The sequence below is a fragment of the Lissotriton vulgaris genome, chromosome 7 (genome assembly GCF_964263255.1).
Source record: "Lissotriton vulgaris chromosome 7, aLisVul1.2, whole genome shotgun sequence".
NCBI lineage: Eukaryota > Metazoa > Chordata > Amphibia > Caudata > Salamandridae > Lissotriton > Lissotriton vulgaris.
The window spans coordinates 251,163,413-251,189,759 of NC_141695.1; the positions used below are offsets into that span (position 1 = coordinate 251,163,413).

A 26,347-nucleotide genomic window follows, 5' to 3' on the forward strand; every position below is an offset into this window, starting at 1 on the left:
CCCGCGAATTGAGAAGTGGCTACTGCAACTGCAGGAATATAACTGCAACATCGAGTATCAACCTGGAGCGAAGCGCGGTCATGCCCGCGTCCCCTTTCCCTGGAGGACGTTGTGAACGCCACAGCACAAGATGCCTGTATACAGAGGGCCAAGGAAACCCTACGAACGGCGAATTGGCACAAAGCCAAAGAGAGTTGGAAGGCGCTCACCCCAGAGGCTCAAAGGATCATGGAGAGCCTGTACCATGTCAGGGAAGAACTTAATGAGGACAATGCGGGATGTCTGCTGCGAGGGCATCGCCTGGTAATACCCACAGCCCTCACGGGTCAGGTGATACAACTAGCACATGTGGGCCACCAGGGGATGGTCAAGACCAAAGCCCGGCTGCGAACAAAAGTATGGTTCCCTCTCATGGACGACATGGTGGAGAACATGGTGAGGTCGTGCGCTGCCTGCCAAGTCACGGGGGATGCTCCTCGGGAGGCTCCCATCATAGTGAAGCCCCGACCCCAAAGACCGTGGGAGCGGGTCAGCATGGACTTTGGCAGTCTGCCGGATGGAAGGCGCACGTTGGTAATGATAGATGACCACTCGAAATACCCGGAAGTAGAGATCGTGGCAAGCACAAGTGCAGACTGTGTAATACCAAAGATGGAGAAAATTGTTGCCACTCATGGAGCCATGAAGGAGCTCCGAACGGACAATGGACCCCCATTCCAAGGGCAGGACCTGGCTAACTATCTGTCCTCTCTCGGAACACGTCACCGACGCATAACACCCAGGTGGCCCCAAGCCAATGGAGAGGCTGAGAGGTTTATGAGAACCTTGAACAAAGTCATCCGTATTGCCCATGATAAAGGACAATAAGTGGAGATGGCCATTTTCACATTTCTCCGAAGTTACCGCCAGACCCCGCACTCCACCACGGGGGTAACCCCGGCCCATCTCCTCATGGGACAAGTGGTGACTGATTCCATTCCTCATCATCCACAATGGTCACCTCAGGTGGCGAATGAAGAGGTCATTGCAAAGAAAAGAAAGGCCACGTTCGCCAAGATCAGCCAGAAAAGAAGGGCGGCAGTACCCCGGTTCAACCAAGGAGATGTGGTGCTTCTTCGCAACAGAAAAACCAGTGGCAAGTTTAGGCTCAACTATGAGAAGGGGCCGTGGCGAGTGATTGGAGTGAAAGGCACCCGTCTCACTGTGGTCCAAGGACGAGAGACAGTAACTCGCAACGTATCTCATTTCAAACATTTTCATTCAACAACCGCCGAATCCGGCCCTCTGCGGAGTGTTGACAGAACTGAAACTGCAACTAATACACCATGTGCGGAATCAACACCCAGTCACGAGGTCATTCCGAGTGGCAATCTGAGAGCGGCAAGTGAAGAGGTGGGAGGAGACGCTGAGGCCCTCGAGGAGGTGCCAGATCCGGAGGGGGCCGACAGAGAGGCGCCAGGCACAGCTTCAGGAGCCGGAGCGGAAATGCTGAGTCAAAGAGGGTCGCAACACCGGCTGAGAAATAATCCCACCCCCTCCTGCCGGCTACGCAATTACTTCACGTAAGACTGTTCCTAACAAATGTTTATAAAAAAAGCAGTGTTTATGAGGTTACAGCAATGCGTGGACGCTGAAGGCATCCATAAATGACTATTCTATGAAACGGTTTGAGGACGTTTGAGTTTGGGTTTTGCTATGTTTGTTTTTCCTTGTTTTAGGGGGAATGTTATGTTCCTGGAGGCACGCCCCTGACGCCAGGAGCGTGCGGCATTGAAGTCATGTGACTCCCTATAATAAAAAGAGGTCTCGCACGCACGCACGCATTCAGATGCGCGCAGACCGAGCCACCAAGTTATTCCCAGTGTCCGACTCAGTTATTTCTAGGGCCACGTGTCAGGCCTAGTTAGCCTCAGATGCCCCGGAGTGTAGGTCCCAGATTGATACCCCTAGGGCAGTCACTCCCTCACATCTGGACACAACAATAATGGCAGTTCTATAAGAACTTAAACCAGCACTGGACAAGGCTGTGTAAATATTATAACACAGCATATTAAGGTACTTCTGGAAAGGAAATGTTCGGAGAGAATAGCTCAGGGAATGCCAAAACAGTCAAGACTCGGCAGTGGTGGAGGAGCATCGTCCACTTGCTGAGAGCCAGCAGCTGAAAAAGAAACCAATATTTTCCTATCATTTGAATTTTCAGTTCTGGCTCTGAGCCAGCATGTGCAGGGAAGGACGGGTCAAGCCATGGGAGGAGGAGTGGAGTGGAATACGTGCGGTTTTAAGTGAGCATGTCAATGTGGCTGCCCATCGTAGGCCGGCCAAACCAGCATGCACGCTTAGGTTTTTGTGCAGCACAGCCGGTTTGAAGAAACAGCCCGAGTGATCCTTAATCCAGCCTGATCAGGTCAATGACACTGCTCCCATGCTTGAGAGTAGTGCAGGGATTGGATTGGGAGTCAGTTTGTCCCGGAACTGGAAGCATAGGAGAATGGGTAAGCCGGCAGCACCTGGTAAGCTATTTTTTTTATGTCAAACACACCTGCCATTCGCTCCCCTTTCCCCCAAGTGCTTCGTGTTGGCCCCATTTCCCCATCGACCCCTTCACCCGCCTCGCCAGGGTTTATCTGTTCAGCCGCCACTGTTCAAGAATCAAAGTCAAATACAGACTAGTAGTCAGGTGATCAGGGGAAGCAAAGAGGAAGAAAATAACAATGGTGAAGTGCTGGACAACAACAATGTGGCTGTGAAGATAAATGAAAAGGCAAAGCAACATGCAACATTGCCAGTCATTTTCTTTTATACTAATTCTGTTTAACAAGCTCCACTGCTGCCTATGGTGACCCAGAAGCTCCACTTGCAGCGGGGGTGTGTTGAACTGGCTGGTGCTTCGATGTGGTGGCTGGGCTCGGCGGCCACTCGCAATTTTACTTATGCAGGTACAGCGGCACGGCACGGCGGTGCTGCGCTGGGCTGCCTCTCTACTCTTTTCCTGGGATCAATCATTCACCTGGCAGTTATCAGCAGATGGAGGCAGTGCTGCAAAGTGTGCTTGCTCGACAGCGCAACACTGCCGTCAAAGGTGGTGGTCTTGTACAGGAATCAGCTGCTGCAACTGGAGAAGTGGGAGCAGCTGTGACAAGCCCCGCATCGGCTAAGAGGGTTGTTGGCACAGGTGGCAGGAATGGGGGTCTTGATGGGGCAGTGAGTTCAGATGCCGCCTCTCAGCTTGGGAAACCAATTCTACGAGTATTACGCTCAGGCAGGGCCGGTGGGCTGCTATGGTCCTGCGGTTCTGAAAACTTAATTCCAGGGCTTGGGCTGCCTAAAGCCCCGATTGCTGCAGTACCGGAAGGCTGGGGGCGGGGGGTGGGGGGGGGGGGGAAAGGTGATCCCCTGTCCTGTCCTTCCACAGATATAGTAACTCCAACTCTTGGACAGCAGAGGAGTGGCCCTCCCTCAGCAGATTTAGCAGATTCCAATAGAATTGCAGTTTCCCCAGATATTGGGGGAAAGGGAGAAAAAGACCGCCTGACCTTCTACACGCCCACCCGCCAGCTACGGTCCACTAGCCTCGCCCTCACCGCCGTACCACGCATCCGAAGAGCAACCGCCGGAGGCAGATCCTTCTCCTACCTGGCGGCCAAGACATGGAACTCCCTCCCCATCCACATTCGGCTGACCCAGGACCATCTCGCCTTCAGGAGACAACTCAAGACCTGGCTGTTCGAGCAGTAGCGGACCCCTTCCCCCAAGCGCATTGAGACCCTTTTGGGTGAGTAGTGCGCTATACAAGTGTTATGATTGATTGATTGATTCATTTAGTATGAATGCAATCTGGTGGCTTAGAATCAAGGGATTGCAGCTCTCCAGTACGATCTGCAATCCAGCCTACTTCGGCAATACAAGCACACCCTCCTCTACTGCTTTGTGTTAATAGTGTAACCATGCCCAATGATGTGGATCTTAACTATCAAGCTGATACAATCTCTGGTTCATGGTGCCAAATGCAATGGTCTACACCCAGTAACAATGGTGGGTTAGAGTTGTCTCCTGGCTCTGTGCATACTCACTCTGTCAACCTTTGCTCGGATACTCAGGTTGGCATCCTGCTGGACCCTGCAGCTCATTCAGTGAATGCAACTGATGATGATGGCGAGATTCAGGATGCCACAGTATTAGAGACATCAAAAGCACATACCCCAGTGGGGGAGAAAGGTCTGAGGGGGAGAGTTGCCAAAAGCATTAGAGAAGCTAAAGGTGGAAAAGGTGGTACAGGCCATGGTGGTACTAAACTTCAGGTTACTACCAGAGTTGGATGACTTAAAGACTCTGTCCCGAGCAGTGGAAAGGCTGAATCCAGCTTTAGTCCGCTCTGCAATTGGAGGCCTCAAAAAGAGAGGATAAAGCCATAATTTCTTGACTCTCCAATACTGGCAATGTTGCACCTATTGTACATGCGGATCCCGCCGCAGTCGAGGGAGGAGACCCGTTAACATTTTCTCGCCCCTTTATGAACCCTATGGCCTCATCAACAACCCAATAGGACAACCCCAAAGGTATTCTGGCAGGAGAGTCTGAGGAGCCTGGGTCTGGGTCAGGGTCAGGGTCTGTATCTAACCCTATATTTTCAATTATATTAAAACAGGCCTATTGTAGTGTCATCTACTGGTCTTGTACAATCTCTCGAGCATGATGTGCCCTAGGAGGCATTATCCATTCAGATAGCCAAAATTTTCGGCGGGGGAGGGGGTGTGGAGGGCTTCTACAAATTTCAGAGGCGTGGTGGGGGGCTAATTCTTCCAGCAAGAGGCAGGGAGTGTGGATATGAAGGGGCGTAAAAAGCAAGAAAGCCTCGTTAACGCGTAATTGGTCTTTCAAAGACCTGTGAAGTACTCGGCAGGGGCTATATGCTTGCTCAGAGCAGTGTAAGGCGCCCCATCAAAGCTGAGGGTTCTGGCAGGGGAACAGTGATGTTCCCAAAGCCAATGCCCAAAATTACGGACAAAGGGCGTCCGTAAAAGGGATTCTCACGGACAACGGACGAGAGCTCCAAATTATGGACGGTCCATGAAATTTACGGACACTTGGTCACCCTAGACAAGACAGACACACGGTCCCATCCTGCGGCCCTCAGCCTGTAGATTCTGAGAAGACCTGAGTGTGGTACCAAATTGACTGTTTTTAATAACAACGTGTTTTATATATCTACTTCCAAAGCTTGATTTCTGTCTGAGCTTCTGTTAGTCACCCCTTAGCTACCCCTTTGATATCCCCTTCATTTCAGTGTTTGGTTTTTTCCCTTCTAAGATATTGTCATATATGTCAATGCATGTAAAGTGCTGTTGAATAAATATTCAGGAAAAGCTAGCGGTACTGCTGATGACATTAAATTAATCGGCAACTTTAAATACATTTTCTAAAGCGTGTAATAGTACTCCTCTAAAGGGAGGAAAATGGGGATATTCTTTTTACTCTTCATTTAAAAACAATTGTTGACGAGAACAAAAGTAACTGGGAAGTGTCTTGCACAATGTGATGACTAGGATGGGAGGAACCTGAAATGGTTTTACTGTCTCATAGAAGTGGAGAGGATGTGGCGCAGCAACCAGAGGTGATGAATCAAGAGCTGTGTACACTTTCAGTCAGTCCTGTCTCTGCAGCCATACTGAAATTAGGGCTAATAGTTTCACTTTATCATAGTAAAGATAAGCTACAAAATTCCATAATGAAGCTTGCTTCCGGCATTATGCTACATGGCAATAGGCTTTAACTGAAAAGTGAGTGCAGGTGGTCCCATGGATATAAAGTGGTGCATAGCTAAATACTTATAAGGTCCCAAATGGCGAGACCGATTGCATTGTAAATGCTTGTTTTATAACGGACTTGACTAAAGCTGGTGCAAAGCTTTCTTGAGCAGACATTCACCACAGGAATCTAAAATCAAACACCAGGTATTTTTTGAGCTGTCATACACTTATTACGCAGTGAGTTCTCAGACACAAGTTCTTTTCTCTGCCTATATTGCATGCTGAGGCGTGTTTCCCCGCATTCAAGATGTGTTCGCCAAGCCACCATACTCAAATTTGCTTGAAAATGCACCATTTTCCCACTCTTTTTTCAAAATGTTCTTATTCGCCGCAGTGTAGTATTTACGCCTCACCACTTTCAAATGTCACCAGCCACCACTGTTTTAAAACATGCATCTAAACACTGTATCTTTAGAACAAAGACCAACAAAACTAAAAAAGTAGAAGGAAGAAGAGGCAATGTTTTACTGGCATCTCTAAACAACAAAACACAAGCAGAATAATGTTAGCCCAGTCTTTCTTGATGCTACCTTGTATAAAAAAGTTACATTATATTGGCTTCTTCAGGAGGAAGTACAAATTACTTTTTCACTCATCTTTTCCTTTCTTTCAACGGCACTTAGTTTGTGGTTGCAAAGGTGTTTTTTCAGTGTGTTTATGTTTACACCGGTGATGGCTATTTTCCTTTCCGTGGTTTTTTTCAGTTATTATAGGTTTAAACCTAAAACCTAGATATAATGGACTCACAATGCAGTAGTCAGGATATCCTTCACGCTTGTGATGGAGTAACACATTCTGCCAAATTCTAAAGCAGATCATTACTATACCCTGTAATCCTGCATCAGTGTGTACTGTTTGATAGACAGGTTCTTAAAACCCTACACCTGAGCCAACAGCCAAAACATTTGTACTTAATAAGATGAAGAACAATAAAATGAAAAGATATACAACCATGGCATCTGTTAGTCTCATTAATGCCACAAAGTAAAGAAAGATTCAGGGGCACTATAATAACTGTAACTCATCTCTGCAAGTCACATTGTCTCTCTTCCTTTCTATCCCCCTTGTGGACGTTCTCCTGTAAATTTACTTCTTCTATATATTGGAAAACATATTTTGAATATATTCGGTTTACTAAATGCTGCTATGTATTTTGAAAATTCATGAGAGCAAATACAGTTTTCATATTTCTTTGAGGCGTACAATTCTTATTTATTCTTAGTATGAGTTTTCTCAGTGGACGTTCTGTGCTGATGTGCACAGAGGGGAAGCATCTCATCAGAGCCTCATGTCGGCTGCCCTAAAGCTTTGAACAGACCTGCTCCCTTGGTAATTCTGAAGAAGGAAACAACGGTGAAAAGTGTATCTAGGGCTGCAGTCGATGTCTTCATGCTAGACCAGCAGTTGCTGCAGTGGTGGGTGATGAAAGCCAGCTCCTTAATACTCACTTGCTCACCGAGGCAAGGAAATGTAATCCGACTGAAGGAAAGCCGTAAGGCTGGGACAGACAGGATCTGTGGCAAGGGCAATAGATGTGTACATCATTAGTCATAACAACCCTGAAGGCCGAGGCGCAGCAGTACATTATAGATGCTTGTCTAGGTTTGTGCCAGTGATTCATAAAACACAAATCCCCATTAGGACTTTAGCTGTTATTCTCTGTTTCCACACAAAGGTGGAGATGGCATTCTTTCCTGTTTCCCCAGCCCCTCACCTTCCTCAATGGCTAAAGCTCCACAGGATGTGAGCAATTTATGAACAAGACAGCTAGGCACCACAAAAACCTGGCCTCAGCTTTCTCATGCATGTATCAAGGAGGCAATGTTTCATTTCTGAATCAGCTTAAATGAAAATGCATTCAGAATATCTATTGATCTCTCCTGCACATCTTACTTTCTAGCCGAAACAGATATGATTTATTGTATCACTCTGAATGGTTCTAATGGCATTTTTTGCTGTGCGTGGGCGATGACTGTTAACTGTTAAAATTGAAGTTAGGGCTTGGTCAATAATGCTGCCAGCAGGGGAATGCTGCCAGGTGAACTGTGCCAGATGAACAAATCATCTATCCAAGAGAGTGAGCATTAGGGATGTTCAGAAGCACTAAAGGCAGATGTGGATTTAAGAATCGCAAGTACTGGCAGGATGGACCCGAATCAGTGATAGCCTAATGAACAAGACCAGTAAGATATAAAGATGATTCTCTTGCTGACTAGAAGCCAATAAAATCTTACATTATAACTGCTGGTAGAGAAGCACGGAGAAGTAATGCTTTTTAGTCTAAAAATAAGAAGGCAGCGTTGTAGTCCAACCGGAACATGATATCACACCAGAAAACCTTTCCAGGGCTGTGCCATGGAATACCAGGTCCCATTATGATAACATCAATGTGCCCTTTGACAACTATCACATTGCCATAGCGGTGACATTTGAGAAAATTGCACCATTTAAAATTTCTAGGGAGACTTCCTCTAGGCCCATGCTCCCCAGTTCACCAATGACTTACGCCTGCTGAAGGCAAGTTGTAGGAAATTGCACAGACGATGGAGAGGTGGAGTTTTATCTGCAATAAAAAAAAAGGTGTGCATGACTCTTCCAAACAGTTGTTCAGGGTGCTCAATGACTTTTTTCACCCTCAGACATGTGGTTCTGTTATATAGCATCGCATAATCTACGCACACTCTTTGCCCTTATGCAGGACATCGAACAGGATCAGACAGCAGGGGGGTTCTCTTGGACGCCACCAAGGCATTTGATTCACTTGAGTGGGATTATCTGGCCAGTGGACTGGTGAGGATGGGTCCCCCCCACCCTTCCTAGCTTGGATTCACCTTGGATTCAGCTATTGAACACAACGCCACAAGCCAAACTTTTTATCAATGGAATATGCTCCCTCGGGTTCCACATAACTAGAGGGATGAGGCAGGGGTGCCCGCTCTCCCCTCTCCCTTTTGCCCTGGCCATGAAGCCACTGGTGTCCACAGGTCTCCATTTACACGAGTTTGAACTTTTGGCATTGTTAATGACATTGCCTTTTATTTATGTTTTGGTTTTTGAAACGTAAATAAAATGTAATGTCATTTAGAATGCCAATAGCTTAATCTTGCGTAAATGCGAGACCTATTTCAGTGCAAAGGTTTGTTATACAGTCGAAGTACCACTTTGGAACTTTTGCATCCTTGAAAGTTGAGATCACAAGCAACATTTGAGCTAGGATATGGCTTTAAATATTCTTCTTATGTTCGAGTAAACACCCAAGATGACCATCAACTTACTAGGCTTTCCTAACCTTGTGAGAGCCTCCCCACCCAAACGTTTGCAAACACTTCACCATTAAAAATCAAACTTTGGTTGCTTGTCACTTCCTCCATGAAGCAATCCATCCTTCGTTTATCACTATGCCTCAGTTCTCATTGGTGCTCTTATCTTCTCTGTTGTTGAACCCCAAGGAACAGCCAGTCCTTCCTCACTATCTCTAATGAATTCCATTAGGCCCATAATCAATTTCAGTTTTATTTCTAGCTATTTTTTCTCTTTTTAGGCTTGTTCCTTAAGTTTATCTTGCTGTTTATCTAAGTTTATTTTCCTTTCTTAGTAGGGCTGCTGCCACAAAATTCCATGACTGAAGTGTGAAGGTAAGTCATTTTTCTCTCCCTTGGCACAGGCTCCCCAACCCTGGGCTTCGGCTCAGCATGCTAGACTTATTGTTCTATTCTGTTTCTTTTAGGTTGTGAACTGCATGTTTCCTGCACCCCCCTTCAGGATCACAATCCAGTCACTGCCAAGTCTTGTTGGCACATTGCAGTTTTCTGTAATAAACATCTGTGTGTCAAAATGGTTTATGGCCTCAGGTGTCCCGCACCCACTGTTTCCCTCAGTAGACCCTTAAGGGTGTGTCGCTGTCTGTTAGACCTGGCACCATTTTTGCTGTTGCCTCAGCTGTTTATGCTGGTGTTAGATGCTTTGGGCACTATGCCACTGGAGGAGTGTGGCTCACTGATTAGAGCGGAAGACCCTGATGCAGAGGTCTGGCCCGGGACCAGGGTTCAATTCCCGACGCGGCAGGGTCCTGAGCCCAAAAATGTCCACGGACGCGATAATTCTTGCCTCGTTGCCTACTCTAATCATGGGGTCCCACGCTGCAACTCTGGGCAATAGCTTGCTTAATCTCCACTACGGCGGCCCACCCGCTGCGGGATGCCTGGCTTTCACCTTGGGGATGCCCAGTAGGGGTTATCTCACAGGGAAAAGCCAGGACGGGTTCCCAAGGCAAGCGCCTTGATGCCTTCGGGTGATATGTGCGCTATATAAGTCGCAATACATACATACATACATACTGTTGTCCAGTGCCACAGTGCGAGTGCTCCCTACTGTAAATTGATGTATTGATTAGTGGTTCCCTGATTGGATATTTGGTTTACTTGTCAGACCCTAGTACAGTGTACTGAGTGTGCCCAGGACGTGTAAATCCAAATGCTGCTAGTGGGCTTGCAGCACTGGATGTGCCACCCACATAAGCGGCCTGGTAAAATGTATCTAAGGTCTGCCTTTGCAGAACCTGCGTGCAATCTGGTACTGTCATGCTGACTGGGCAAGTGCACCCACTTTCCAGTCCCTAAACCTTCCCTTGACTTCATATTAGTCACCCCTATGGTAGGCCCAAGGGCAGGGTGCATTGTAAGTATAAGGTAGGTCAAGCCCTGATGTGTGTGGCATGTCCTAATAGTGAATTACAGCAATTTTTGTTTTCACTATTGCAAGGCTACCTTTTCTCCATAGGCCAGAAAGGGTATTTGGGTATTTGCTTGCCTAAGCATTTGAGCCTGCCTCTGCGAGATTGTGTATTCCTTTGTCTGATTTTGTGAGTGACAGGGCTGGGGGATTCCAAGAGAGAGGCTGGGGCAGCCAGTGGTGAATAGGGAGATCTGTATCTAGACGTGAAGGAGTAGTTGCACCTTGGACCTGAATAGAGCTGAGCCTTCCTTCTACAATGCCGGCTCCACCCCCTGCGGAGAGTCTGATGTCTCTGCCCTGCACACTGAAAGAAGAGAAGGAAGACTGTCAACAAAGTGATCCAGGACTGTACTTGCTTTCCACAATGCTGGCTCCACCTCCTGTGGGGCTTCTGATGTGCCTGCCCTGCGCTGTGAAAGGAAAGGAGAAGTCTGGTAAACAGAGTGCTGCAGAACTGGCTTGAACTGGGCACAGGCCCCTCTCCCCTCAGATAACAAATGATTTTGGGGTATAAGTATTGGGACCCTGAATCCAAGAAACTAGATCACTTCTGGATTTACAGGACAAAACCGCTGCTGAGGGGAAGGAACTGGAAGAAACTGAGGAGAGACTATTCCCAAGCTAAAGTGCTGCTTGAGGGATTGGCCTTCAGTTGTTGCCTGTCTGTCAAAGAGAGGAGAAAGAAGTTTGTGGACTTTTCTTTCAACTTGTGCAAAGATTTCCAAGGGCGTGGAAGAGAGCTTGCCCCTGAAGAAAGTCCCTGCACCAGTGGACTTCACCAGCCTTTGTGAAGTGCTGCTGGAAACGCTGTTTCAGTGGCTACAGAGGCAGGGAGCTGTGACTGACTCTCTTGATGTCCTGTAGGGACCGCATCAAGCAATGTCCACCTCGAACAACACAAGCTCTGCGCTCACGGACTGCGTCCTGATGCCAAGACCAAGCCCTAGCCTGCAACGCGACTGGTGGACATCACGACGTGCAATGCCTCGCTACACCGACTCATACTGGTCTGACCGAAGAGGTCCCTGATGCTGACTCCGAGTCCTGTGACTGCACCGTTGGGCACTGCCTCGAAAGCTTTGCGACGCACTGCCCGACTCGCATCGCTGTCCAGACTAATCGACGCCAGCTCCCGAACTCCGGCTCTGTTGCCACACTGCAAGCTGCAAGCACCACATCGAAGCACCGCATTGAAGCACTGTCTCGCCCTGCAACGCAAGCCTTGGATCCACCAACTCTGTCAACGGGCCGCTGCCTACACCGCATCGAGGGACAACGCGTCCTGCACCGCTTCCTTTCTGCACCGCAATGAACAACGGAACCGGCTCGCACATCCGTGCCGGCCGCCTCAAGTAAAAGGTACTGTGACTGAGCCTGTTGATATTTGAGTCGGCCCATACTGACGCGGTCCGCTGGATTTGCTAGACTCTGAGTTATTTTCAACTTATTTTTGATATAAAACCTTGTGTATTGTCCATTTGTAGTGTTGTCACTGGATTACTGTATGTGGTCACAAATGCTTAACTTACAACTCCTCTGAAATTAAGCCTTGCTGCTCATCCCAAGCAACAACGGGGGTGAGCAGGGGTCATTTTAGGAGTGTAATACCCCCCTTACTCTGACAAGAGGAGAGGGTCCCTATTTATCACAAGTACCTACCTACGCCAACTAGAGACCCCCAATTCTAACACTGTCATTTTGCTAAATGTTCACCTTTCTGAAATTTGTTTCTTGAGAAAGTTGTATCTGTGCTGCTTGATGAAAGAGGTATTTCACCTGCATGCTGCACATGCTCTGTGTTTCCGAACAGTGCCTACTTATGTCTGTTGTAGGCTTGTTCATTTCTTTGAGTACGCTTGAAAGCATATAACGTTAGAGTATTACATGTATAAATACTTAGCGTGCCCTTAATATCTGTAGCAACTTATAATCCTTTGTAATTAATGTTTTTAGGTGTCTTCTGTCTTTCAAGTTACTAGTTATCGTCTCTGAGGTCTAGGGGGTATATGTACAATATTTGCTAGAATGAAGCTGCCCTGTTTTCTACTTCCTTTAATAACTGTATGAGGATATAAAAGTCTATTGGCTGACAGCAATAGTTATTCCAGCTCAGCATTTCCGTGGTCAGTAGGCGAGTTATTTCTGGTACTCATCCACAGAGAAGGGAACACCAGACATTAAGCATACTCGTCACATATTGAGGAGCACAAGGGTACTCAAGCCATGGAGCTCCAATATGAGTCACTCCACTTTCAAAATGAGGTTATGGGTCTGATTAGAGCGGCAGACCTTGATGCAGAGGTCTAGCCCGGGACCAGGGTTCAATTCCCCGCCTCGGCGGGTCTTGGTCTCAAAATTCCACGGACCTGATAATTCTCGCCTCAGTGCTTATTCCAATCATGGAGTCCCACTCTGCAACTCTGGGCAATAGCTTGCTTAATCTCCACAACGGCCCCCACAATGCTAAGGATGCCTGGCCTCCACCTTGGGGGTGCCCAGGAGTAGACGCCTCACAGGGAAAGCCAGGATGGGTTCCACCACGGTATTCGTACAAGCGCCTTGAGACCCTTGAGGGTGAGTAGTGCGCTATACAAGTATCAATTTACATTTACATGTTCCATGGGGGACGGCTGCATTAAGAAAACTTCTGATAGACTCTAGGATTGATTCCCTCGCAATATGACTCAGTCATATGAACCACCTGGAGAAACACCAGACACGCCAACTGATGTGGGGCATCTTTGGCGAGGACAACCAATCCTCGACATTTACAATTGAGCAAGCTCACCAAATGTTGTGACTTGGATTCATTCCTGGTGCTCCATTTTCCCTCTTCATTGCTAAACATCTTTAATTACAGAACCGGAAAAAATTCTGAATATGGTCTGAAACAAGAAGAACATCCAACATTGAGGCTCTGATCTCTCCTTCTCCTCTGATTTCATACTATCAGTTTAAGAAGTGCGTTGCAAATTCACTCCAATCAAGAAAACAGTGAGAGTCATGGATATACGCTATATACTGCTATTACCGACCAGACTATGGGGGTCATTATGATGGCAGATTCCCCGCATACTCCGGGCCGGCGGAAGCCACCGCCGGCCCAGAGTATGCGGGGAATCCGCCGAGGAGGCCTGAAAGACCCACCGCCAAATTAGGATGGCTGGTGGGTCTCACAATCTGTCCTCCACTTTTCCGCCGCGGTCGGAAGGCGACCACGGCGGAAAAGCACTAACATGGCTGGCGGTGTCTATCAGACACCGCCAGCCATATTAGGATGTAGGGAAAGTAATGCTTTTCCACGGCGGCTTTTCCGCCGTGGAAAAGCATACGGACATTAACTTTGGGGGCCCGTTGTGGGCCCCCTGGGTGAAGGTTGTGTGGGGGGTGCACATGGGGGGTACCTATGGTACCCCCCGCCGTTGCGTGCACGAAGCGGCAGGCACCGCGCGGTGCCTGCCGCTTTGTGCATGCAAATGCACTGCTTTCATTTTTTACATTGAGGCGGGTGCTGCTTCAAGCAGCACCCGCCGCAATGTAAAACATACAGGATGTGACCGCCAGGGTGGCGGTCACATCCTAATTGCCATGGAGGGACCGCCGCTGCCCATGCGGACGGTCCCTCCTACTCAGGGGTGGCGGACGGACGCAAGTCCGTCCGCCATCCTAATCGACCCCTTAGTTTTGAACACAATGGCATGCCTCATGTCATGACTGACCCAAAAGAAGTGGAGAAACTGCTTCAGAAGACATCTTTGAATGGCAAGAAGGGTGCTAAATGTCAGTGAAGTGCAGGGGAAAAACATCACCTGAGTGAGTGTTAAAACATTTTAAATACCCCTATAAATAGGTAATACATAATTGCTAATTGCCCCCTCTTTTCTTTGAAATTGTCACTTGGTACATGTGAAGCTCAACCAAATGCTCTCCTGGAGCTTGTGATTTTGTCTCAGGGGCCTGCCAATGGCTAGGGAGGGGGCCGCAAATCCCCTCCCTATAAACATATTTCTGCCCCGGGTAATGGAGTGCCTGGGGCCTTTCAATGGCTCCAGGAGAGGTGCTCCATGCCCCCTCACCATTGAAATATATAAGGCCCCAGATGTGGGGTCCCTGGTAACATCTTTTGGCTAAGGGAAGGAGGCTGCATGGCTTCTACTGTAAAATTAGGTTTGCTCTGATTTCACCCGGTCCATGCCAACACTCTTTTAGCCTTGATCCACAGATCTAAACAGTTTAAAAACAGCTGCACCATTGATACTTGTAGAGCAAGATACAAATGAGAAAAGTACAACTTACTGTTGCAGTGGGTTTGTCTTCCTGCTTGACTAGCAGCAGTTGCAAAGGTGGACGTTAATGCAAGTAGCTCCTTAGTGCTCAAGGGCTCCCCGCGTGCAAAGCGCTAGAGTCTGTCTGAAGGGAAGCTCTGAGTCTGGGATGGTGCAAATAGGGTCTGTAATAAAGGCAATAGATGTGGTTCTCATGACAACCATAAAGGCATAAGTGGTTACACAGGCTAGTGCTTGTTTAGAGAGTTATGCAACAGGTTGTGGGAAACTAATGTTACATTAATACCGCAATGGCTTGCACAAAACAGTTTGAGCCCTTTCGGCATTAAGAAATCATATATACAGAAAACACACATCAGGTCAGGTCAGGTCACAGCAGTAAATCAGACGGTGGCTAAGATTGGGAGAGGACAATGTTCACATTTTTTGAACGGACAAATGATCTCCCATCACTTTGAGAACGAGAGGGAGAGGATTCCCTCCTGGGTGGTGCAGCTGGAAAATTGCCATCTTCCTGCACTAATTTTGTCTTAATCTTGAAGACTCCTCTCTGCAATGTGAACACCTCACTCCATGTCAGCACTAGCACTAGCTTTAATCCTGGTCCTTGGGTGTTTTCCTGGTTTCTTTACAATAAAGCAATACAACTAACATGCAGTATTAATCCTTTGTAGGTTACACTGCAATGATTTGTAGGTTAAAAGTTGATGCCTGGGAACAGTGCCACTGATGACAGGTAGTGAGGCAGACACCCTAGCCTCCAGGTGCTCTCAGACTCAGGCCAATGGAACCGAATACTTTGACTATTGCACACTGATATTCTCATTAAGCATCATTCAGTGAATGAAACAGATTGTAATTAAATGTGTTAAGTGACTGACAATCACTAGACCATGCAGTGTGGCTCACTGGTTAGAGGCGGCAGACCCGAGAGCAGAGGACGGCCTGGGACCAGGGTTCGATTCCCGACGCGGCAGGTTTCTGGACCAGGGTCAGCGGACTCGATAATTCTCTCGCCTCGGTGCCCACTCTGATCAGCGATCACACTCGGCAACTCTGGGCATTAGCTTGCCTCATCTTCACTAACAGCCCCACCAGACCGCCGGGGATGCCTGGTCTCACCCTGGAGATACCTATTAAGGGACCATCTCTCAGGGAAGCCAGGAAGGGTTTCGCAGCGGTCGAAGCGCCTTGGGACCCTCCGGGTAAGTAGTGCGCTATATAAATGCCTATACATTACATTACATTACATTTACATTACATACATTACATTACATTACATTACATTACATTACAAATAATTAGATCATGGGCTAAATCCTTAAATGAGTATTGCGCAACTGTGGCTTAGCTGGTTTTGCAATTGAACCTGAATAAGAAGGTAAGGAAGTGGATAATGCACTGAAACATGGTAGACAATGTCCTAAAACCCTCTGGAAGAATGGGATAGCATTATCTTAATTTAACTGATGCAAGGACATAGAACATGTTCCCCAAGGTACTATATTTTTAAGAATTTTTGACATCAAAAAATACAACACAACATTTACGGAGATACAGAAATACATGCAGTAAACTGAAAAGAACATATCAAACAAAGTACTCAAACAAGAAAATTGTCACAAATAATTAACATGGACAACTGTGATAGGCCTCAGGTCAATCAATCGTTGAGGCACCAGTCCTGGATATAGACTGAACAAGTGGACTGACAGATTGAAATAGTAGCCTACTTGTTACCACCTACACAAGATACACAATAGATTTAACACAAAGTGCTATGGCTAGGAATGACACGGGGACAGATCAGCAATTTACAAGTGTGATGAGTTGATTCCTAGCAAGCCCTAATTATTTGGTATCTTGGAGGTAAGAACGTCGACGCGTTTCGAACCCAACCACATGAAGGGGCTAACTTACATAAACTCCTCGCTCAGACTCAACCACTTTAAAAATAAAGGTACCTTAATGGTGAGAGGTTCGGATCACTCACTGTGAACAAATAGCGTAAAAGATCTCAGTTAGAAACGATGCTCCACTGTCTCTTATTGTGCTACACTTGTACACTTTGTCAGACCGAAACATACCTCAACGGTGCGCAAAGATTGCGGCTAAAAAGGAGGGGTGCCGGCCCGTGTCAGTTGTTCATTGTGCAGATCTATGTAATCTGGAGAAAGCAAAGGGACCTCTGAGGAATTGCTCGTTATGCCTCTGAAATGCTAGGACGTTCGAAAAAGTTGTAAAAGTCCTACCTTCGTTTTGGGGCAAATTTGTCCTAACTGCACGCGTGTGATCAGGTCAGGTCAGGTCACAGTAGTAAATCAGACGGTGGCTAAGATTGGGAGAGGACAATGTTCACATTTTTTGAACGGACAAATGATCTCCCATCACTTTGAGGACGACAGGGAGAGGATTCCCTCCTGGGTGGTGCAGCTGGAAAATTGCCATCTTCCTGCACTAATTTTGTCTTAATCTTGAAGACTCCTCTCTGTAATGTGAACACCTCACTCCATGTCAGCACTAGCACTAGTTTTAATCCTGGTCCTTGGGTGTTTTCCTGGTTTCCTTACAATAAAGCAATACAACTAACATGCAGTATTAATCCTTTGTAGGTTACACTGCAATGATTTGTAGGTTAAAAGTTGATGCCTGGGAACAGTGCCACTGATGACAGGAAGTGAGGCAGACACCCTAGCCTCCAGGTGCTCTCAGACTCAGGCCAATAGAACCGAATACTTTGACTATTGCACACTGATCTTCTCATTAAGCATCATTCAGTGAATGAAACAGATTGTAATTAAATGTGTTAAGTGACTGACAACCACTAGACCATGCAGGGGCAGAGGGCAAATAATTAGATCATGGGCTAAATCCTTAAATGAGTAGTGCGCAACTGTGGCTTAGCTGGTTTTGCAATTGAACCTGAATAAGAGGTTAAGGAAGTTGATAATGCATTGAAACATGGTAGACAATGTCCTATAACCCTCTGGAAGAATGGGTTAGCACTATCTTAATTTAAATGATGCAAGGACATAGAACATGTTCCCCAAGGTACTAGTATTTATGTTATATTCCTTAAAGAAACAAGCCCCGAAGCTATGCTTACCTATATGACATAAAAATACTAAATACTTCCAACATGTACATTAGTTTGCAACACAGAAGTCCCGTAGGTGCTGGGAGCAGGCCACCTTTTAGACAAAAAATCAACTTATGACAGTTGAGGATTTATTCTATAATTACATTTGGATAGGTTATTGTGATCATGGAATCGCATTACAGCAAGTAATATCATAATTCTTAATAGAGCGATGCTACTACTTGACTTATTTCAGCGTCGGATGCATTGCTCAATCATTAACTCTATGTTGTGGCTTAAATATGCCTCTGCCTTTTAACATTACTACTTAAGTAGATGAATGTGGTGGGCTGTTTTACATCAACTTGTAAATGTATTGAAACAAATATATCCCTTGTATTATATTTTACTTTTTAAGGTGTCATGCTTGTGGGATATGTCTTTTGTTATCTATTTCTGTTTGAACTAAATGTGTAAATATGTGTCAGGATTGACAACTATTGAACTACAGATTTTGATTACAATTTGCTCTACTCCCCAGAGTGCTGCCACCTTTGCCAAGATCTTGCTCCAGCTTCAACCGTGGCAGAGGAATGAGCGGCTGTCAGAGGAAGTCCTGGCAAGAATAACGCCAAGCTGATTCCAATCTGCCTTTCCATCAAGGCAACTGTGGCAGGAAAACCTCAAAGCCCAGGTTGGCGGAAGTGAAGAAAAAGAGGTGAAAATTTGCTTTTTCTCGTGTTCCCACTCCCATTTCTATCTTATACCCCATTGTCCCGGTCCTTCCTGTGCTGCTGCTCCCTCACCATGTTGCTCAGCAACCCTGTTGTCGCCGGAATCTAAGATAGGTTTCTTTGTAACTTGTCTCCCTATCAAGGCTATTGCCTCATGTATTTTTACATTGCTCTCACGTGCAATATTATAACGTGTCATGCATAAGTGTTCATCTTACAACTTATTGTGGTAAAATGAACACACCTGTATTGACACATAAAAAATATTTTTGTGGTGGTGGGTGGTGTGGGTGTTGTGCTTGTGGTGATTGTGGGTGTACATATAATAGTGTGTGTATGTTGTTGGTGTACAAGGCTATAGGTAACATATTACTTAAGTATACATTTTGACAGAATCACAACATGTATGTGTAGTAAGATAATGATGTGTAGTACATACTAGTCTCCACACAAAGAAGGCCTCACTCTGTCAGGACCAGTGCTTAATTTGAGTTTGTGGTTTCCGGTGCTCAGCACTGGCACTTATCATCAACACTGGCACTTGAGCCGTACTAAAATAAAAAGAAATCTAAAATAAGTAAGGATTAAAAACCCCAAAACTGGCAACCACACTCCACAAAAATTTGAATAGCAAATTCAATATATAAGAGAGGCAATGACCTTTAATTATTCGCTAAGGACCCACCGAGTAAATCCACCTGTATCAATGGTCCAAGTTAATAGTTGAGGCAACAATGTACAGAAAAGAAAGTAGTGTGTTGAACCCTGAGAGTATTCTGTGGCATGGACCATTGCAATACATTTTTATACTGTAGATCATTATTACATCTTGCAACAAACCATATCGGACACATTTGAAATACAAATTAAACGGATATAGTTACCAATTTCACCACAGCCCTGAAGAAGTTGAGGTACTCATTACCATACAATGAAACATGTGTTGGTTTTATCAAGCTGTATTATTGAAGGAACCTACACCGATCACATAGATTGTATCATATGGAACATTGGCTAAATTAAGAATTTGGATTAAACATTGCTTGTGAACGAACGGAATTCCACATGACCTAAATGGTGTTTATGGATTAAGAGTGGAATAAAAGAATACTTATGACTTTAAGATTAATATTGGCATTGAATTACTATAAGTGTACTCTAAAAGACATGTTGGGGCATATTACCAAGCAATAGCGATAATTATCGCTATTGCTTGGTTAGAGACAAAAATTTACCGCTGAGCTGCGGTGATTTTTATCGCAAATAAACCTTGGTATTACCAAGGTTTATCGCAAATGCGATAAAAATCGGCCGCAATGCATGATTATCGCTGAAAATTCAGCGATATTCATGCATTATCGAGCTAATGCTCTTAGCCATGTTATCCAACTCCCATTGGATAACATGGCTAAGAACTGCTCAGGGCAGGTGTTAGCTTTTGGAGATATTCGCGCAACCCGGATAAGACGGAAGTGCTGCCCATCTCCATCTCGGGCAACCCCTGGAGTGAGAAATTTTGGCCAATGGAGCTGGGTTTACCACCGAAACCAGCGTCCGCAGTAAAAAGCCTAGGCCTATATGTGGATGACAAACTATCCATGGAAAAACAAGTTACACGGTGGTGGGAACTTGTATAGGCCTTCTAAGACAATTAAGGAAGATCTCTGCCTTACTTTCATTCTCGACCTTGAGACACGTGGTCTCAGCCACAATTTTGGCTAGGTTGGACTACGGGAACTCCCTATACATAGGTTTGCCCCAGCGGTTGCTGGACAAACTACAGGGGGTTATGAACGATGCAGCTAGGCTGATTTACAAAAAACCCAGGACTGCCCATTCTTCTCCTCTGATGCAGGAGTTACATTGGCTCCCAATTCGTCAGAGGATTGTCTTTAAAGGGTTGTGCATTGTTCACAAGGCCTTGTATGGTAAAGCGCCGAAATATCTGAAATCCCGACTATCCCCTTACACACCAGGTAGGACTTTGCGTTCGTCGGATGCCACTCTTCTATCCCAACCCCGTTTCAAATTGACCACGGTGGGGGGTCGCGCGTTCTCAAACACACTCCCAGCCTTATGGAACAAACTGACTCCAGAACTCAGGAAGGACAGCAACTTACTGTCCTTCAGAAAAAAACTAAAAACGGTACTGTTTAAACAAGCATGGAGCCGATCTTAGGTGTACAGGAGGTATCAAGGGAATGCAATACTTCACTATGCAAATCTGGACAAACAGCGCTTAGAGACCCCGGTGGTTATAACGCGCCATATAAATTAAATAAATAAAATAAAATATCTCCAAAAGTTGGTAATAGGAGATAGCAATGTTAGCGACTGTTTCCAGTCGCTAATATCTTGGCACGCCCGCTTTGCATGTCATTAGTGATAAATATCACTGACATGCAAACTGGGGCCCAAGATGGTCGCTATCTCCTACTAGCTGTAGCTAACTGGTGTTAGCGACAGCTAGGTAAAAGGGAGATAATTTTATCTCCGCTTTCTTGGCTTTTAAAGCCAAAAAAGCAGAGATAAACCCCCTTGATAATATGCCCCGTTGTTGTTTAGTTTGTTCTCCTCTTAGAAGTGTTAATTAGGGTTTAATTGGTAACCAACCGCTTCTTGCCTAGTAGCACCAACATTACTATTACTTCTCCTGTGTGCAGAGCGCCCTTTGCTATTTCTACACCTGGTTTTCCAAATATGTTTATCTACCCTAACTTAAGAGGGGCTGTGTAAATTATTTGTGCAACACTTCAAACAATAGCACAGTGAAAACACCACAAAACGACTCCACACCTGTTTCGAAAAATAACATTATTATGGGTAAAACAAGACGAAAATGAAAAGAATCCAATAAGTAAAAATCAACATGTGAATTTTTACAGAAAATACTGCTTTGTAGTGCTTACAAACAAATAACGCCAACCGGGGCTATACAGGAGTTGATGTATCATTGTCGATCTCGTAGATGTAAGCGATATGTTGACTCCGAGCTGCATACCGTTAAGGGTACATCAAGAATCAAGATGGGAAGGACACCAGGGCATTGTGACATCGGGACGCTCGGCTGAAGGGGATGTGAACAGTGTGAAGCATTTGTTCGGTGCTGAGCAACACACAGCTAGAGATGCGTCAGAAACAGCAGGAGATGCATTTCACTGTGGGTGATGCAGAGTCCACTGTCCATGCAGCAGCTGCAATGCTTCGGCATTGAGGGTAATGCACTAGTTCTGATCAGAGAAACCTTGCCAATGCTTTTATTTTCACAGATACAGCACTTTTAATTCACTTCCAAGGACCCAGGGCTGAACTGGCCATACTTGGCAGAGCAGGACTCACAGCAGACAAAGTTGAGGTGCAGTTTGCAAATATTCTAACATACAGTTAGCATGAGAATACATTCTCTTCAATTTCTTTTTCAGATTGAATAATTTAATCCATTCCTTATTGAGGCCTAAGGAGAGGTTGAAAGGTCTATTTGCCACAGATATCTGGCCTAATAGTCTGGCAAAATCTTCATCTCAAATCTGAGAGAACAGAATCCCATGCCCACTTTATGTTAGACTATTTGAAGGCAGGCACCATCCCCATCAGTTTACAGGTGAGAAACATACCAGGTTTATTCATAGAAATAAGACAATTTCTGGAGAAGTGGCGATGCAGTGTGTGCAATGTAAGTTGTTTTGTTTATTTATTTCTGTACTTACCTCCATTCTGCTGTTTTCCATGGTTTACTACATCCTACCCTGCCCCTCCCCCACCCCGCCTCACCACCCCACAGCACTTCCTCCAGGAACAGCTGCTGACAAGGAGAATATTACCAGGAACAGAAGCAACCCCAGAAATATCTTCAAACCAAAAGTCAGCAGTATTGCAGAACCTAAATACCATCATGGTATTCAACGTATCATCTGAAACTATTGATACCAACACCAAGGCTCTCCTCACTAAAGGCCTGTCGTTTGTCCCCACTACCACTATAAATAAGTTTGAACTTACTAAAGAATTGTTCTTATTATTTCGGAGAATAAGACTGAAAAAGGTCTTCTTGATGAGAGAAACCAACATTGACCACAACTTATAAGGACTTAAACCACCATTAGATTTCATCCCCAGTTTAGACCAATTGGGACCGGAAGTGGAGATTTTCGAGAAATCACTTATATTAAAGTTCCAACAAGCTACTGGCTTCATCCCCAGACCACCGTTCCACATGTCCAAAGAAGTGAAAGCGGCACTGAAAGAACTTAAATATAACAACAAGGTCACCATCAAACCCTGTGTTAAGGGGAGAGCATTGTGAATTGTGACGCAGAACAATATAACAAAAAGATGAAAGAGATGTTGGGGTCTCAGAGGCATTATAAGAGGAATTGTCTAAAGCTTGCAACTATTAGTGAAACCATTTGATGTATTTGCGCATAAATTGAGAATTGGGTTTAACTGCAGGCCAGAATTACTGTGTTCAGTCAAATGGAGAGAGGAGCACTGTTTCTCTCCCGGGACCTGGAGCACTTTAGGCAGACTTGCATCACACACAAAAGAATTGTACGGTAATGGGAGGGTGTGTGATGTTTAACAGAGATTTTGTACAATAAGGGTACTCTTCCAGTGCAAAATACTATTTCTAGATACATGTTAAATGTTTGTATGTGTGTTTAACATTACAACACACATGCAGATATGTAAACAGTTAGAGAAAAGAAAACCTTTCTCCAATATTACGCCTGACTTGAAGAGGTGTACATTTGGGGCATAAAGCCCTATCCATTTATTTCGTAGATAAGGGTATGTATTAAACTTATGGAAGATTGCATGAGATTGCCTCTGGATAACCCATTCTATATCCTAATGATGCAAAATAGCACAAAAAATGTGCATAGCACAAATTTGCATTGTGTTATAGCTATGTTCCAATGCACGTAAATCCCAGTTCTAAACATCAATGCTGTGAGCAGGCCTCCTTGATGCTATAGTGTAGATCTAATATTATAGGAGAACACACAGATTTACCCTTGGCTACCTTTTGATAATAATGACTGTTATACCTGACAGCCTCACATTGGTCTTCTCCCAAAAGGTTGGCCTGCTTTCCTCTAGTTTTGCTGACTTTGTTTTAGTTGACCTTCCACCTCTTCTCACTTTACAACTGCTAACCTTTGCTAAGGACTTGTGCACTCTCCGTAAAAAATGGCTTGATTGGTACATATCTAATTGGCATATTTAATTTACTAGTAAATTACACCACATTTGTGCAATACCTGTAAATTAAATGTTACTAGTGGGTCAGCAGCACTGCCTGTCCCACCCACTTAAGTTGCACCTTAAAACATGCCCCTTGTCTTCCATTGCAGCTTGAATGCCAATGTGGCATTTAAAATCCCTTACTAAGCCTTAATATCCATTTTTATTACATATGTCCTAAGGTAGGCCCTAGGTAGCCCATAGGGCAGGGTGCTGTGCAAATTAAATCCAGTACATATAATTGTGTGCTTTACATCTGCTGGTAGTAAAAAAAACTCTCTAATTCATTTGTCACTACTATGAAGAATACCCCTTCAAAAGATAATACTGGGGATTATGTGTTACATTTAATAACCTTTGATTCCTGATTGGATCGATTTATTTTTACAATTTTGAAAATGTCACTTTCGGATAGTTTGCATTTTTCTGCTTGTAGCCCTGTCAGCCTGCATCCTGTCTCTAATACACGTCGGAGGTGGGTGACAGCTGGACTTTCCGTCTAGACAGCCACACAAAATAGGCAGTTAGGTGTGATTGATGGGGCATCCTCATCCTAATGGGCCAGCCTGGGCAGAATGAGAGGGAGGGACGAGCTGGTCATAGCCTCACACTTACACCTTAATAGGCTGTGTACTGTCCCCACACACAGGACTGAATGACCCCCTGTATTGAGTCTGAATCCACAGCATGAAGGGATGACCTATTCACACTTCAAAGCCCCTCTATGGAAGTCTCTCCCACTTCAGAGGCACCACTGGGTTTGAGAACTAGAGTTCTGACAGCAACTCAGTACACTTCTGGTCCTGTGGATGCTCTGCCAGGAAGAAGTACTGCTGTCCTGCTACAAGGCCTGCCACTGTTCTGTACTGGTGCTCTGGAAGACCTGCTTTCTTGCTGTGCTAACCTGTTGGCTGCGTCCCTCCTTGCCTGGGTGAAAAGGCCTGAACCCACATCACTTGACCCCAGAACACAGAGTGACTCAAAGGGCTTGTCGGCGTGCCTCCTGTTTTGAAGTTGCAGTGACAACAAACACTTCCAGCCATTCCGCAACAACACATGGACTCTGCCGCCTTTGAGTCTTGCCCTGTCAAGTGGTGTCAATCCAGTCTTGGGCAATTGGAAATGGGTATAAAGTGCTGCAATGGCCAAAATCCATGCATAACACCATTGCACTGGTAAGAAATGGTGTATCTCCATTAACAAGAAATAACGACGTAAGGAAGGGTCTAGGGGGAATTGATTAATGGCTGAAAACACCTCCGCTCCCCAATCACAGTATAAACAACTAATTGAAGATGCTCAGTCAGTTCTGAGGGAACAAGAAATGCTAGATGCTGCTACGGTGTAGGGACGCAAATAAAGAAAAGTTTGCCCATCACCTGGCTAGAGGAAAGAGTCCATCGGCCCACCCTTACTGGCGGAGAATCGTCATGTGGAGCTCAAGGAGAACTAGGTCTAGGACCACAGCCCTGAGCTACTAGGCCTTGCTCGGTACCTGTCCCCATGCTCCTGTACAATCCCACCAAGGTGGATGTTCAAACCAAGTGGACTCGAGTGAAGTGCAGTGCTGAAGTGTGTGAGAAGTTAAAAATGGCTACTTGGCAAAAAATATGTTTATTCAAGATTGTCCAAGTGTCATATTAAAATAACCTGATAGTACAAAAACTATACTGACTATCTCCTGGCTAAAGCAAATGTGGTCGACATGTTTCAGCCGTACTGGTCAATTGACCCGGCTTTCTTCAGGACCTCGATGTAAACAAAGGCTACTGCAGGAAAAAACACTACTAGTGCACAAAACGTGTAATTGAAGAACAGATAACTTAAGGTAAGTCTGTGGCAGTTGCCACCCTACCGGACACGTGGTGTACGTGTTTGTAGGTAAGAACTACCTCTTCTTTCCTAGAAAATAATAACAACAGGGTCAAACTTTAGAAGGGATTTTTACACATCGCAGCATAAGCAATCATTGATTTGGTCGTGCCATGATACTATGCCCTCCCTCTGTAGCACCCAAATCGTGGTTTAATGTTAGATAAAAATTCATTGATTTTTTAATTTTTAACTGGTTTGCACTTACCCAGCTTTGTGTGGGAGAAAAACCTCACCTCACCAGGCTGATTGCTTGGAGAAGGAAGCCCCGCTCTGGTTATATGTAAAGTAAGACAGGAGGTTACATGTAGATACTACCCCTGTCTACATACTTCACATCAAAATCACCATTTAAAAACTATGATCATGACAACAAAAAACACTCAGCTCCTGATAGCATCAAGGTGCAGGAGGCGTAATGAAAGTTCTGACGAATACCCAGTTGCCAAGCAACGTCCAAATTGGTACAGTTCTAATATGTAATTGAGGGAACTAGTGCTAGGCTCCTCTCATGGTGTGTTACAGTTGTCTTTTAAACAATGTCTTTAAGAGGGGAACACGCACCGTGTGGGAAAGCAAAGACCCACG

At 45.4% G+C, this 26,347-nt stretch overlaps 1 protein-coding gene across 5 annotated transcripts in view; it reads right to left on the bottom strand.

Annotated features, from left to right (window-relative positions):
- The window catches only part of LOC147701314 (putative methyltransferase DDB_G0268948), a 246,938-nt gene that overhangs the window by 197,078 nt on the left and 23,513 nt on the right, over window positions 1-26,347 (bottom strand). The window contains exons 2-3 of one of the 5 annotated variants that reach the window (XM_086930033.1): window positions 19,083-19,194; window positions 14,841-14,994 (exon numbers count right to left, since the gene is read on the bottom strand). The exons of 2 other annotated variants lie outside the window; for them this stretch is intronic. The gene's annotated coding sequence lies outside the window, so the exon portion shown is untranslated. The remainder of the gene's footprint in view (window positions 1-14,840; window positions 14,995-19,082; window positions 19,195-26,347) is intronic. 2 more of the 5 variants (XM_086930034.1, XM_086930035.1) reach the window with 2 other exon arrangements.